The 15,447-nt window shown below is 42.5% G+C and overlaps 2 long non-coding RNA genes across 3 annotated transcripts; one reads left to right on the top strand and one right to left on the bottom strand.

Moving 5' to 3' along the window:
• Positions 1 to 7,459: 7,459 nt before the first annotated feature.
• On the bottom strand, positions 7,460 to 8,184 carry LOC109500229. 2 transcript variants are annotated; one of them, XR_002157875.3, is made up of 2 exons: positions 7,859 to 8,184; positions 7,460 to 7,714 (listed from the first exon to the last, which is right to left on the bottom strand). It is a non-coding gene; the product is annotated as an uncharacterized LOC109500229 (long non-coding RNA). The 2 variants fall into 2 exon arrangements; XR_002742131.2 differs by having other exon boundaries at positions 7,894 to 8,184.
• Positions 8,179 to 14,297, top strand: LOC123385587. The gene is made up of 3 exons (XR_006598421.1): positions 8,179 to 8,906; positions 12,219 to 12,376; positions 12,651 to 14,297. It is a non-coding gene; the product is annotated as an uncharacterized LOC123385587 (long non-coding RNA).
• Positions 14,298 to 15,447: the final 1,150 nt, after the last annotated feature.

Here is a 15,447-nt window from a genome sequence, read left to right as displayed (position 1 = left end):
TCTGACTACTCAGGTACCTCGTAAAAGTAGAGTCACACAGTATTTGTCTTTATGTGACTGGCTCATTTCACTGTTAGCATAATGTCCTCAAGACTCATCCATGTTGTAGAATGTGTATGAGGTTGAATAATATTCTATTGTCTGTATACATCACATTTTGTTTATCTGCTCATAAAGTTAAATTTATCATTCCTACTTCTCCAGAGTGAATGTGAATATTTTTAAATTTTGTTTACATGTTGTCAGAAGAAGAAATAAAGTGGGAGGGAAGGAAACTAAAATTTGTTTGGAAACTGTTATGGATCCAACACTGGGCAGTAACCTTCACACATTGTGGCCATTTGTGCCTCACACCAGCCCTGTGGAGTGGGCATTATCACAACAATAGTCAGCCAAAGGAAGTCCAGTGATTTGAACCCAAGCTTGTTGTATTACAAAGATGATCGATTTTCCACGATTTCGCTGTGCATGGGGATGAAGCCCAGAGAAAGCAGACACCACAAGTTTGAAATGTGTAGCGCTTATCCTTGGTTACTCCTCATACTTTCGTCATCTTTCCACTTTCAACACCCTTCCCCCAACCCCAAATAATCTGTCATCTGGGTCAACCAGGTTCTAGCTTTAATAGGAATCGTTTTCTTTTATTTTAAAGCATGTAGCTAAGTAAGGCAAACCATGATTATTTCAATAGATGCTGCAAAGCATTTTAATTCTTCACATTCATTATTTAAGGAAAAAAAAAAGAAACCTTAACACTTAGCTGAATGACAGTATCCAAATCCCTTGATCCTGGCTTCTTCATCTATGAAATGAGAACTAGGTCTCTCCAAGTCTTGGATTTCCCTTGTCTCTTGCTATTCAACCCAACATTTGATTTTTGTAAATTACGTTGCCATTTGTTTCCGTCATGCTTTGCAATCCTGGAAGGTACTTCAGTGATGGGATTGCTGAATCATAGAGAAGAAAGATGTGCTTGGATGCTGGGAGTTTGCACAATGGACTGACCACAGAAATGTCAACACTTCAACTCAGTTCTTTACTGACTGAACAGCTAAGCCACGGGGATATTGCTGACTGATAGACTAATTCAGTTTTGACCTATGAGTCTCATGGCTGACCTCAGGCCCATCCTACAGCTTTGCCCTGCCCTACGGTTTTTGTTAAATACTTGGATGAGAGGTCTGCTAGCTAAATGGTCAAGTTTGTAGATGATGCGTAACTAGAAAGGATAACAAAATTAGGAGTGCAAAACATTTTTAAAAGCCGGAAGCATGATCTGAATCTAAGAATATTAAATAGATGTTGGGGCCAGCATTTGGATCCAAAAAAAGCCAGCTAACTGCTCAAGCACAGATACGGTAGCAGTGAATTCATCAGGACTCCTGGAAATCTAAGAGACAGAAATATAACTGTCATGGACACCAGAGAGGGAGGTTTTTGGTAAGCAAACCACAAGGGCTTCGAACTTGAGTGCTGTTAGGACTTCCTCAAGTTGCCTCATTTCTGATTCTCCTTGGGTATTTGTCTTGATGAAAGATCAAGGATATTTAACCTGGAGAAGAGGGCATTTATGGAGACATGATAAATGGCAGTCATATACCGGAGGAGGCGTCCTATGGAAACAGGACTGAACTTGCCCCATGCTACCCTAGGGATACACTCTGGGACACCAACACCACCTGGGACCTGGGGCCAGCAAACCCTACCATAAAGTGGAAAGAGCATAGCCCCGACCACCTGTTAGCTGTGTCATATTCGGTGCCTTGATTAATGTGTCTCATGGGGACACGTGAGTGTCTCATAACATTGTGTTAAAGATTCTGTGACGTAATGAATTTAACGCTGTTAATAGCGTGCCTGACATGTGCATGGGGTGGCTTCATTCACGGTAGCATTAGTATGGAAAAATTTTGCATGAACATAATGAACGGATTTTCAACGGCAAGTGAGAGCCTTCACAGGTAGTGAGCTTCCTGCTAACTGCAGGTGTTTAAGCAAGGGCTTGAAACCCACCTGGTGGAGTACATTCGTACGTACATTCGGGTATTAGACTAGGTGGCTTTCAGGGTCCTTTCTGATTTAGAAAGTCAGCGATTCTAGATCCTTATCCATTTCTTAACTCCTTAAACAATTTTTCAAATTCATATTCATAATTTATCTGTTTGCAAAAATTTAACAAGTAACAGTTTTAGCGATAATTATTGCATTTCTATATTTATAGATAACTGGCACATATGGAGGTGGAATAGCACAATTTGATATTTTCTCATGTGCCAGATTTTTTTAATAAATATAGAAAATCCTATAGTTATGAAAAACTATTTGTTAAAATTAAACGTATATGCAACTGGGCATCTGTTCTGATATACCAGATCTCTTGGGAACTGGGTTTCCTGTTGCCATTGGATGGGACCCAATATTAGCCCAGAGTTCAAGGGCCTATGTGTCAGATTGCCCCAATAAAAATTGAAAAAATTTACTAGTCGTCGCATGTGATGCACTTCTGTTCGTTCCGGTTGAAATTTAATTTTCTCTCTATAAAAATAAAAAAAAATCCCCTCCCTGCAAAAAGCTATAGTAAGATATATATATATATATATATATATATATATATATATTATAAAAATTCTCAATGATAAAAATTCCAAGTTGATTGCATGGTACAGTGAAAAGATGGGATTTTCAGAGCCAACTAGATTTGGGCATTAATTCTGGCTCTCTTTCTTTTTACCTGTGTGATCTTGGGCTAATTATTTAACACTCTTGAGCCTTCTTTTCCCACCAGTAAAAGATGGAGAGTGATACCTACTTTTAGGTATGTTGTAAGGGTAAAATAACATCAACATAGTTCCTTGCTTGCAGTAGACATTAAAAAAATATTGGTTTTCTCTTTGATGTGTGTGAGCTGATGCATTTTGGAAATGACAATGGGGATGGTACTCATGTTGGCAATAGTTTTTAAAGTAATAGCTACCATTTGTTGAGTGCTTCTTTCATGCTAGGTACGAGATTAAACATTCATAATACACACTTGTTTAATTCTATCAGCAGCTCCTTGAGATGCATGGCATCTTACAAGAGAGGGAACTATTAGAGAAGTTAGCTTCTTAAAGATCTTAAAGCTTGCAAATGGCAGAATGGGATCTCGCAGCCAGTTCCAGAGCCTGATTTTTAATTTTACTCCATACTTCTTGACTAATGCTCTAAAAGAATCTGAAAGAACCAAAGTAATGTTTCTGGTGTTTGCATTTTCATTTCACTCAGGTGAAACGTGAAGTTTTGGTTTTCCGTCGTTGAATTTTCACAACCCGCTATGTTTTTGCGATCACAGCTCCCGTAGATTTTGACAGGTGGGCATTGGATCGTGATCTCCTCGCCATTACCATGGTGCTAGTGCCATTTGGCCTGTTCTTGCCACTTTTATGCCTTGCTTGTCTTATAAAACCAAACCTATGTATTTATTGTTCTCGTATTATTAATCTGCATGGTGAAACATTCCAGGCAATATGATCTAGACACAATTGTGGACGACTGAGTTTTATCTCTTGTCTCCCTTCACCTGGGAAATTTCTCTTTGGGTCTGTCGTGCCCTCCACCTCCATGAGCAGTCGGGTCCAGCTGCTTGCATTCCCACCGGCTTGCCTGGGGGGCAGGAGCCCCACCCCCAGCGGGCTGGGCAGAGTGCCTGGTGCTTACTGCCCAATGACTGCCTATGACCCCCGAGAGCTTCCAGAGATGTTTGGCACACCTGTTCTTTCAGTTTAGAAGGACACGGCTCTTAGCTTTCACTGGATGTCAGTGTTTAATTTGTTAGCTTCCAATTGAGGCTTATTTTTGAGAATTCAAATCTCCTTTCAGACAAATGAAGTTAAACGACTGGTGGTGAGGGAGCTGCTTGACCTTGAATTATTTTTTCTTTTCGAAGGACAGTTGACAAAGGGGCTGAGAGATGAGATGAGATTGAACATGCTCTGGACAAACCAGAGAGAGTTTACGAGCATAAATACGCAGATCAAGGAGCAAGTAAATGTGTCAGAAACTGGTGGCTTCATCTCCAGAACAGGAACAGTCCACACCTTTCCGACGGTTATGTCTAGCGCCATACAGATTGCATGGTATGTGTTTTAAGTGGTCTTCTATATAAAAATTTTTGCTATTTAACAGGTTCTCAACACATGTTAGGTAGGTATTAGAAAAAATAAGAAGAGATTCAAGAAGGTCAAGAGTCTAATATTTTATTTAAAGTACAATTGGACCGCTTTCATTTTCTAATTTGATAAATAAATAAAGAAAATTCCCTTCTATCTGTAAAAAAAAGATGCTGCTCTTAGGTTTAATGAACTCAGACTAACCACATGGCAAGTGTTCAGTAGCCGCATGCAGCTCCTGGCTACCCTATTGGAAAGTGAAGAGTGACTATTCTAATAAATTGCATTGCTAAGAAACAGCTTGAAGAGGTCAGGAGAGATTCTCAATACTGGTTGCACATCAGAATCACTTGGAGGAACTTTAACAATATCCTGATGTCTCAGGCCCATTCCCAGAAAAATCTCATTTAGTTGATCGGTGTCAAATGTAGGCACCAGTATTTTTAAAAATCTCCCCCAATTGATTCTAATGTGCAGCCAGATCAAGAATTATGGGGGCAGATGGAAGGGCAACCGAAGGTAGGATCGACGTACATCCGTAGGATCCATCTACATATGTTTCTTTGGTGCTATGGTCTGAGTGTGTCCCCTTTAAATACATGTGTTGAAATGCTAACCCCCAAAGATGATGGCATTAGGAGGAGGGGCCTTTGGGAGGTACTTAGATCATGAGGGGCGGAGCCTCATGAATGGGATTAGTGTCCTTAGAAAGAGACGGTAGAGAGTTCCCTCCTGCTTCTGCCACGTGAGGACACAGTGAGAAGTTGGCCCTCTGCAGCCACAGGGAAAGCCTTCACCAGAACTTGACCACGTTGGTGCCATGATCATAGACACCCAGCCTCCAGAACTGTGAGAAATAGGTGTTTGTTGTTATAAGGCACCCAGTGGATGGTGCTGAATGGACTAAGTCACTTGGCAAAAGGAAAAAGAAAATAATGCTAACACCCCTAAGACATCTATGACTCGGAGGCACTTTCAGAAGGATTGTTTTCTTTACTTCACGTAGTCCCGTGTGCAGATCCTGCTGCTGGTTTCTTGAAGGCGTAGTAGAAACGTAGAAACGTCAAGTGGGTTCACCCATCGCAGCTGTACTGAATCAGAGCAGAGACGAAGTTCCAGATGAAGTGACCAGTCGGGAGACCTGCTGTTTCCATGGTAACGTCTTGCCTGACTTGTCTTGTTTAACGGTAATGCAAGTGTGTCTTCAGTTGGAACCATGGGTCCGCTCTCCCTTATCTCCTTGTCCAACGAAATGCAATTTCCTCACTTTGAAAGGAAACTAAAAACAAATTTCATTAGTAATAAGAAAATACAGTCCACGGCTCCTTTCCACAGAGGCAATGTTTTCTAGATAATTTTCTAGATAATTTTTTCAAATGTTTTGTGTGTGTGTGTGTGTGCGTGCGTGTGTGTGTGTCTGTGTGTGTGGAGGGGGGAGGCGTGCGGAGGAGTTCTCAAAACACGATGACTAAAAACAGGCCTTTTCCTCTCACGTTTCTGTCTTCAAGGGAACTTCCTCTACATCATCCTTTATATTTGATTCTCCAAGTTGAAAGAGCTGTTCCCCCTCGATGTCTGAGACACTTTTCTAGCCCTGACTTACGCATTTCAAAGTTCAATTTCTTGGAACTTGCTCAGACCTTGTTTGTGGGGACGCGGGATCATTGACATGGTGGTACACCCATGGGTTCCAATGGCCTGAGGCGGGGGGGCGGGCACCCAGGTGCCACTCTGGTACTTGGGGCCAGGGTGGGGGCCGTTGGCTCAATGGGAACTGTTCTCCACATTCTCACAGAGATTTCCTATGAGCTCTCCTGAAGTCAAATGTTCGACAAAAGGTATTTTGTGATTTATTTATCATATGGAATTTAGGACATTTAATCTGTGATTTGAATCTCAGACCTGAAGTGACTTAAGCCCTTTTATTTCAATTCACTCTATGGTCACTAGTTTTAGGTGAAGGAGATATCTATTTGAAGCTAAGAATTACGGTTACTTTCCAATGTTTTACTTATAGTGTTTCTCTTGGCCTACTTTTCATGTACTTCAAAAATCACTAAATAGCACAGAATAGGAATTTGGCTCTCTCACTGATCTCGGTTGTCCTCAATTTCTCCTTTAACATTAATAGTGTAAGTAGATCCACCTAATTAAACCATTTATTTGTCATTCTTGCCGTAGAGGTCGTACGTGTGACCTTAGAGTTGCACTGCTGAGAACCTTAATTCTGAAATACAGTTGACCCTTGAACGACAGATTTGAACTGCAGGAGTCCACTTATATGCGGGTTGTTTTTAAGAAATAACAGTGTAGGGGCGCCTGGGTGGCGCAGTCGGTTAAGCGTCCGACTCAGCCAGGTCACGATCTCGCAGCCCGTGAGTTCGAGCCCCGCGTCAGGTTCTGGGCTGATGGCTCGGAGCCTGGAGCCTGTTTCCGATTCTGTGTCTCCCTCTCTCTCTGCCCCTCCCCCGTTCATGCTCTGTCTCTCTCTGTCCCAAAAATAAATAAAAACGTTGAAAAAAAAATTAAAGAAATAACAGTGTAGTCCTCTGCAAGCATTGCCTCTTCCTTATGATTTTCTTAATGACATTTTACTTCTCTAGTTGGCTTTATTATAAGCATATAGCGTATAATGCATATGACATACGAAAGAAGTTTCCATTGACTGCTTATGTTATCAGTAAGGCTTCTAGGCAACAGTAGGCTATCTGTAGTTGAGTTTTTGTGGAGTCAAAAGTTATACATGGATTTTAGACCGTGGGAGGTCAGCCCTCCTAAACCTTGTGTTGCTGAGGGTCAACTGTGCGTTCCCACAAACTTCTAGTTTTGAATGCCTGGATCTAAAAAACTTCACTCAGTAAACCCATGTCATGAATTCCTGAAATTTGGGGACTACTGGTTCAAATAAAAGCATTTATCCATCCAAGAGCAGAGGAGATTCAGGGACGCACTGCCCCATAGGAACGTAAAGAAAGAAAATAATTCAAGAGATGTTTTGCAGAAACCAAACATTTTGGTACGTATAGTTCCAGGTAAGAAATTGAGATTGGATTTGGACAGGTTTCCAAACGCCTTGCCAATCCTCATGGATCAGCATGACCTCCTTTACCACCACTGTCCCACAAAGAACTGTCAACATATGTCTTTAAAAAAAAAATTGCTGTAATGTTATACACCCACGGAACAGAGAGTTCCAAATTGAATTGGAAGAGAGCGTTATATTTTATAACATCATATACATCATACCAATTTTATAATAAGATACATGGTAACTTTCGCAGTTATTGGAACAACAAAAAAAATCATGCTAATTCTTGCAGGTAGATTTTTAATGGATTATTCTTGGAGCAGGCCAAGAAGGAGGTAGAGGGGTTAATAAATTATTCCCCCACCCAAAGATACATTCGTTCTCTCTCCAAACATCTGTATGATACCATGTTGTCACGTAGAGGGGAGCAAATCTGGTAAAATCGTCCTCAAAGGCACTCTTCGGGTTTGGTAGACTTCATTACCATTCTTTTTTCAGACTGGCCCGTTACTTTGCCTCTAGGCGATGTCCCGCTAACCTTACAGGAACCAACAGAAGAGCTGGTTAGGAACAGGCCCCACGGTCTCTTTTCCTCGCCTCCCGAAAGGGGCAACGTGTCTCCCCGGAACCTTCAAGGCAGAGGGAGAACACACGGCCCATATTACAGAAACCTCCTTTGTACCTATCATGAACCGCAATAGCAAGAAATCCACAAACCGTCTGAAAATTGCTCAGGACGCTGCGCGAGAAAGCTGTACCGTACGTATCAAAGGAAGCAGCCAAAGGACACCCTTTCGAAGGGGAAAATTGCCCGCCCAGAGCGCCGTGGACAATCAACATGAAAACAGGGGCTGATAGAATCCCAGCTAAAGGAACAAATGTTAAGCATTCTCCCTTCAGCTCAGCTGGCCTATTATACCTCTGAATACCCAGGCTCACAATGCCTCCCCTCCCTCCCTCCAATTTCAGAAGTGTCAGACGGGAGACACAGTGCCAGCAAAAAAAAAAAACAACCTTCCACCGCTCTCTTGTTAGCTAACTGCGCTGTTTTGTTCCGTGGTTACATGTCTGCACAGGCCGTCATTGTGTCAGTCATAATTACCACCTGTTCGCCCGCTCCCTTCAGGTTCCGTCACCTCCGCGGCATTAAGCAGCCAGCGGCAGGAAGCAGTGTCGATTGCCCGGGAGCAGCGACTGTCAGGCCCCGGGTTTCAGAGCATAATTGCCGCCCGCGCGCACGGATAGCCCTGGCCTCTTCCCCTCCTTCCCCTCCCGGGATCGGGAAGGAAAAGACCCAGCCGTTCGCTCTCCGCTCGCTCGCATTCTTTAGGCAGAGGAGATCAGAGGCACCTCAGATGTCATTTTCATGCCGTGAATCAGATCTGAACTCTCTCTCTCTCACGCACACGCGCACACACACACACACACACACGCGCGCGCGCGCGCGCGCCATTCTGTTAAAAAAAAAAAAGTTCCAGTTTTGAAACCTGTACAGACCCCACCTCCTTGCCCCTGTTCGGTGCTGTTTACTGCTCAGGGCTGCGTGGGTTGCTTGCTTTTTAAAGGTATCACCTTCGGACGTTTTTGGCTCCGGACTTGTTCGGATGACATACATGCATCTCTCCCGCTCTAACGTCACATGGGACAAATAACAGGTAGCGTTAGCTGCCATTAGTTGAGCACCTAGTGCAGCCTTTCACGCTAATTAATCTTCACGGGGCTCCCATTTGGTAGGTACCATTTTTATTGCCTTTCATGGATGAAAATAGCAAAGCATAGCGTGGTTAAGTTCTACCAGCTCCTTGAACTTTTCTTTCCTCCAAACCTCGGCACGCGGGGTACGCGTAATGGAGCCCCTTCCTTCTCAGCAAGCTAACTCCGACAGGCTAAAAATTCATCTCAAATATCAGTTGCTTGGGAAAGCCTTTCCTGACCTCATCCTCCAGTCTAAATTAAATATTCTTATGAACTTGATTGATATCATTTGCATAACTCGCATAGAGGCTACCATAATTGTCGGTGGTATGTCTATTACTTCCTTAATGGGGGAGGGGACTATAAATCTCCCCAATAAATCTGTTCCCTGAGTCAACTGTCTTCTGACCCAGCACTAGTTTAACATCTATATAATTATTAGCAGGGAAAGGATGATGGAAATTATGGCATTCTTTTTGGCCATTGTTTGTTTCCCTTCAATTTGCCAAAATGTGTCAAATAAGGGAGGGGTCTTCAATTTTATGTGGTTATCATGAAGCCCCAGTCATGAATGTTTACTACTGACACCATATGGCTTGGGAAGAGAATATTACTTGGAATTATTAAAATGTCATCTTTATGCAAATAGAGTCTGTAGGTTCAAACCGTAATGCTTTCATGTGGGGACTTGACGGGATTACAGTTATTTTGCCTTCTAGTGATCTCAGGGAAGGGAGGGGGGGATGGAGTCGTGTTGAAAAGGCCAATGGTTCCCAAAGTTGGCCGACCGTGAGAATTATCTGAAGAACTTTGAGAAAGCACAGATGTCCCGGTATCCCACCACCACTGAATCCGCATGTTTGGAGGCGAGGCCAAGGAAAGTGCATGTGTCAAACTTCCCTGAGTTAATTTTGATCACCAGCCACATTTGAATGCAGCTATTTTCTAGGCCTTGAGGTGGCTTTAAGTGGTTTGGTTTAAGCAATTACTGAACGCACATAAGAGTGATCTTCTGACGTGTGGACGTGGGACCCCCCAGAGAGGATAAAATAAACAACTCACCAGTCATATCAGTAGCATGAAGAAAATGAAGAAGAAATGTACATTTCCTTTCGGTCAGGATTCTCCACGACAGGCTCAATGAGAATAACCTGGAGGAGCTTTTCTCCAAGGCCTATGCCCTGGAGCCCACAGCTGCCAGTTAAATCAGACTCTCAAATCTGAGCAAGACTCAGACCTCAGGATTCTTTGAAAAGTAACCAGATGATGCAACCAGGTCGGTGGTGGAAGTAACGGCCCAATCAAGGAAGTTTGAACCCGGGGTCCTTCAGAAATCATCGTGCGCTGGGAAAACTGGACCTTCCCCAAGACTTATCAAGAGGCTGTGAAAATAGAATTCTGTGAATCGGTATATTTGAGAGATGTTCCCGACTGCCTACGCCCATCTGTGAGGTGTATGGGCGTAGTTCCTATCGATGTCTCCCAGAAGACCTGTGACCAAGAAAAGTGTGAACCTGGCTTAATCCAGTACTTTTCCCCAGAAGCCACTTTTTATTTTTATGGCATTTACTAACAGCTGATGGAGCTCCAGGAACAATGGCTCAAGGCAAGGAAGCCAGGTACTGGAGCCCTGTGCAGAGGCAGGGTATGGCTCAGCCTTCTCTATCACATACCAGGGAGTGGAGGGACCCTTGCAATCCTGGTTTTGATACATTTTTTTAGGGGGGGAAGGGCAGAGTGAGATAAAGAATCTTAAGCAGGCTCACCGCCCAGCAGGGGGCCCAATGTGGTCCTCAATCTCACGACCCGGAGATCATGATGACTGGCGCCGAAATCAAGTCAAATGCTTAACCGACGGAACCCCCAGGCACCCCGGATACTTCAGTTTTAAAATGATGGGGGTATAAGGAACCGGTGGAGAGGGGACTTTAACAGGGTGAATGAATCAGGATGCTTTGACCCTTTTTTTCTAGGTCACACATATAACCTTCACCAGGCCACAGAAACATTCTTTTTAAATTTTTTTTTAAGTTTATTTATTTTGAGAGAGAGTGAGTGAGAGAGAGAGAGAGAGAGAGAGAGAGAGAGGCAGAGAGAGAGAGAGGGAAAGAGAGAGAATCCCAAGCAGGCTCTGCACTGTCAGTGCTGATCCCAACGCAGGGCTCAAACTCATGATCCATGAGACCGTGACCTGAGCCGAAATCGAAAGCCAGATGCCTAACTGAGCCACCCAGATGCCCCAATTCTTGATAGCGACCTCCTTTGCCCCACCTTCTGCAGAATAAAAAACTTTGGCATTGGCTTGGGGCCCAGAGAGAATTAGGACTTGGTCATTGCCTTTCTCTGGGTGCTGAAATGTGAATACAGGTAATATATACTCAGTCCGAGCAGAAGCCTTTGAAGGCCTTCTTACAGGGTTTGGGTCTGTCTCCTCGACTTCCCTCTGCCCTGGGAACAGGATGCCCAGATAGCAGCTGCTCCTGCAGCCAGGGTTCCAGGACCAGGAAGACATATGCTGTTGAGTCTAGCCAAGCCCAGTTTGGTCCTTACGTAAGCTGACCAAGAAGCAAATACTCGTGCTTGTAACCAGGAAGACTTTAGTATCGCTTATTATAACTAAATGCAATAATCTAAATCTTATTGAGCTCCTGATTCAAAAAACAAACACACAAACAAAATGAGATCGTCAGAAAACTTTCTATACTGACCTTACGGAATTTGGGTCGTTAAAAAAAAAAATGTAATGGGACTGTTTTGCTTGTGTTTAAATAAAGAATCCTTACCTTTAGTGATCCATACTGAAATACTTCTATATGAAGTGAGATAATATGGGGACAGGAAAGTGGGTGGAGTTATAAATGAAGAATGTCCGGGGACACCTGGGTGGCTCAGTCCATTAAGTGTCTGGCTCTTGATTTGGCCTCAGGTCATGATCTCAGAGTCGTGAGATCGAGCCCCACATTGGGCTCCGTGCTGAGAATGGAGCCTCCTTAAAATTCTCTCTCTCCTTCTCTCTCTGCTCCTCTTCCCCACTCACACATGTGCTCTCTGTTCTCTCTCTCTCTCTCTGTCCCTCAAAAAAAAAAAAAAGAAAGAAAAAGAAAAAGAAAGAAAGAAAGAAAGAAAGAAAGAAAGAAAGAAAGAAAAAAAAAAAAAAGTCCAAGGGTTGATAATGGTTGAAGCTGGGTAATGGGTAATTAGGCCTTCACAGTATTATTCTACTTTTGTATATTTTGGAGATTTTCTACAATAAAGTTAGAAAATGAACATTCACAGAAAGTATTCTCTATAGGTTGAAAATTAATGGAGTTTCTTGTTAGGATTATAACAGTCTTCTAATTTTACAGCATTACCAATGAGCCATTCCCATCATAAAAGAGTCAGCCAGAGATATCTAATAATTTCCACCATGCAATTATTATTACTATTTATCTCAATGGAAATTGGTGCATGTTTGGAGTTGAAACGCTAAGAAAGAGAAGTAAAGATCTGGAGCATTCAAAAGGTAATTATCCTTCCTTGAATATTGACATACTTACATGTTTTTTCCAGACGTAGATTTTGTGTAGGCGAAAGCTATTTGATTATGAAAGATCCGGTTTCTCCAAATTTTTTAGAGGTAAAAAAACCTCATTAATTAACATCAAGGAAAATGGAGCATCTGTTACTTTTTTGTCAACAGACTTTAATAATACTGAACACTGCTAATTGGATAGAACTGAAATATAGCTCTTTGTGTGTTAAATTAAGATGGTTTCTTCTGCTATTTTTTTTCCCAGCAAATTTCGTTCAAACCACGGCAGCTCTTCAGAGTTTTCCTCAACCACTTAAGCGAAAGTGATTTTCAATACTTAGGGATAAAAAGGATTCATGTCAGAAAATTCTGTCATAATTCTGTTGGGATAGTTACTGCGACCAAAAGGAAGGAGAAAAGCAGTCAAACTTGCTAACATTCCAGCTCAAGAGTTCTCTTGAATGTTTCTGAAGCCAAAGGATGAAACAGATGCATTTTACTAGGCTTGAGGAGAAACTCCAACTGGACCGCTGGTTAAAGACCAAATGAAAGTTTTTCCAACACAGGAGTGGTAGGAATTGTAGACAGTGCATATCTTTGTTTACCTTTAAACACTGACTGTTATTACCAACGGATGGCGAATTGGCCATGAATCGCTGGAGACACACTTCGGGTCCAATTTAACCTGAGCCCTCGTGAATAATAAAAATCAGAACCACTGTTAAACGGATCAGAATCTCGTTTGGAAAGAAACGGAAAGAAAGGTGAAAATGGAACCAGGTTGCTGGATTCAAAGCTGGAGTTCACTCTTTTTTTTAGCTGTGTGATTTTGGTCAAATTACTCAACCTCTCTGAGCCTCTGCTTCTTTATTTGTGTAACGGTGAGAAAAAGACTTACCCTCTAGGATGGCCGCTGCCAAGTTGTCTTCCTCCTCCGCTCTTTTCCCCGTAAGGTCAGAGGAAGGCTTCCAGACTGTGTTGGTTTTTCGAACACTGGCATTCTCACTCAATCCTCTGAGGTGCACTGGGTGCCAGTCCTGGGTCGTGACAAGAGTCCACATCACGTGTGAGGTTAGGCCAGGTTCTTGTGGGAAAGTTTCCTTTCAGTAGAAGTGTCTTAGCTCCTTTCTGAGAAGTTAGAACTAAGAATGTTCCTCTGCCGAAGCGGGTTCTGAAAACCCTCACGCTGAACGACTTTATTTTCCATGTACGCGGACTAGACTGGAAGAGAGGCAACACAGCATGGCAGCTCTGACTGGGCCAGTTCTTCCAGGAAAACATGGCTTCAAGATGTGATGTCCAGTTATGCACCTTGTTCACAGCACAGCTCAGAGGGCACTGTCAATGTGAATGGTACCTCCAGGTATCAGCACTGCACAGTCCACTCAGTTGGATGCCATGGCCCCGAATTAATGGTCTGTCTGGTGGCTTGGGGCTCCCAGTGCCTTTTCTTTTCCTGTCTTTTCTTCCAGCTTTATTGAGGCATAACTGACAAATAAAAAATGTTTGTATTTAAGGCGCACAATGCGATGCTTCGATATACATATATATTGTGAAATGATTACCAGAATCAAGTCAATTAAGACATCCATTAGGTCAAATCGCTACCATTTTGGAAGAAAGTGGTGGGCGCACTTAAAATCTTCTTTCTGAGCAAATTCCAAGCATACAACACAGTATTATTAACTATGGTCACCATGCTGGACATGCTATCCCCATTACTTAATTCATTTTACAGGTGGAAGTTTGAACTCTTTGACTAACCTCTCCCCATCCCCCTACCTCCGTCCTCCACCCCTAGTAATCACCATTCTTCTCTTTGGTTCTAAGGTTTCAAGTTTTTAAGGTTCCGATTATAAGTGAGGTCATACAGTATTCGTCTTTCTCTGTCTGGCCTATTTCACATAGCATAATATCCTCCAGGCCTACCCTTGTTGTCCCTAATGGCAAGATTTCCTTTCTTTTTATAACTGAATAATATTTCATTATGTAACTCATTATATATTATATATATATATACACATTATGTATTATATATATATATATATATATATACACACACACACACATATATACATATCATAGTTTCTTTACCCATTCACCTTTGATGGACACTTGTGTTGTTTCTGGCTCTTAGCGGTTGTGAATACAATGGGAAAAAGACAGTATCTTCAATAAATGGTGGTTGGGAAAACTGGATATCCCCATGGGAAAGAATAACATTGGACCCTATGTCACAAATAAAAATCAACTCAAAATGGATTAAAGGCTTCAACATAAGACCTGAAGCCATAAAACTCTTAGAAGAAAACATAGAGAAAAGCTCCTTGAAGTGGGTCTTGGCAATGACTTTTAGACAGGACACCAGAAGCAAAAATAAATAAATGAGACTATATCAAACTAGGAATCTCTGTAGAGCAAAAGAAACAATCAACAACCTATGAAATGTAGCAAATATTTGCAAATCACATATCTGATAAGGGATCGATATTGGAAATATATAAGGAACTCCTACAGGTCAGCAAAAAACCAAACAACCTGATTAAAAAATGGATGAAGAACCTATCTTCCAAAGAAGACGTACAAACAGCCAACAGGTACACGGAAAGCTGCTCAACATCACTCAGCACTAGGGAAATGCAAACCAAAGCCATGAGACATAGCCTCACACTTGTTCAAATGCTCTCATCAAAGAGACAAGATAGAAAGTGCTGGTGATGATGTGGAAAAAAGGGAAACCTGGGGCACCGTTGGTGGGAATGTAAATTGGCACAGCCACTGTGGAAAACAGTATGGAAGTTCTTCCGGAAATGAAAGGTAGAACTACCGTAATATCCAGCAATCTCACTGCAGGGTATATACCTGAAGGAAATGAAATGAATATATGGGGAAAAAACATCCGCGCTCACAGTGCCTCTTCAAGAAGCCCAGGCTTGCGTCTCTCAAGAGGCTCCCCATTCTGTGTCCACACCTTGGGGGTGCCCCACTCCACCAGCTTTCACTTGGGCTCTTATAGCCACAGAAAGGCCACAGCAACTGAAATTGGAGGCTCCTTCATCCCA

Source organism: Felis catus, chromosome B2, assembly GCF_018350175.1.
Source record: "Felis catus isolate Fca126 chromosome B2, F.catus_Fca126_mat1.0, whole genome shotgun sequence".
In the NCBI taxonomy this organism is placed as follows: Eukaryota; Metazoa; Chordata; class Mammalia; order Carnivora; family Felidae; genus Felis; species Felis catus.
This window is presented reverse-complemented; position numbering and strand designations above follow the sequence as displayed.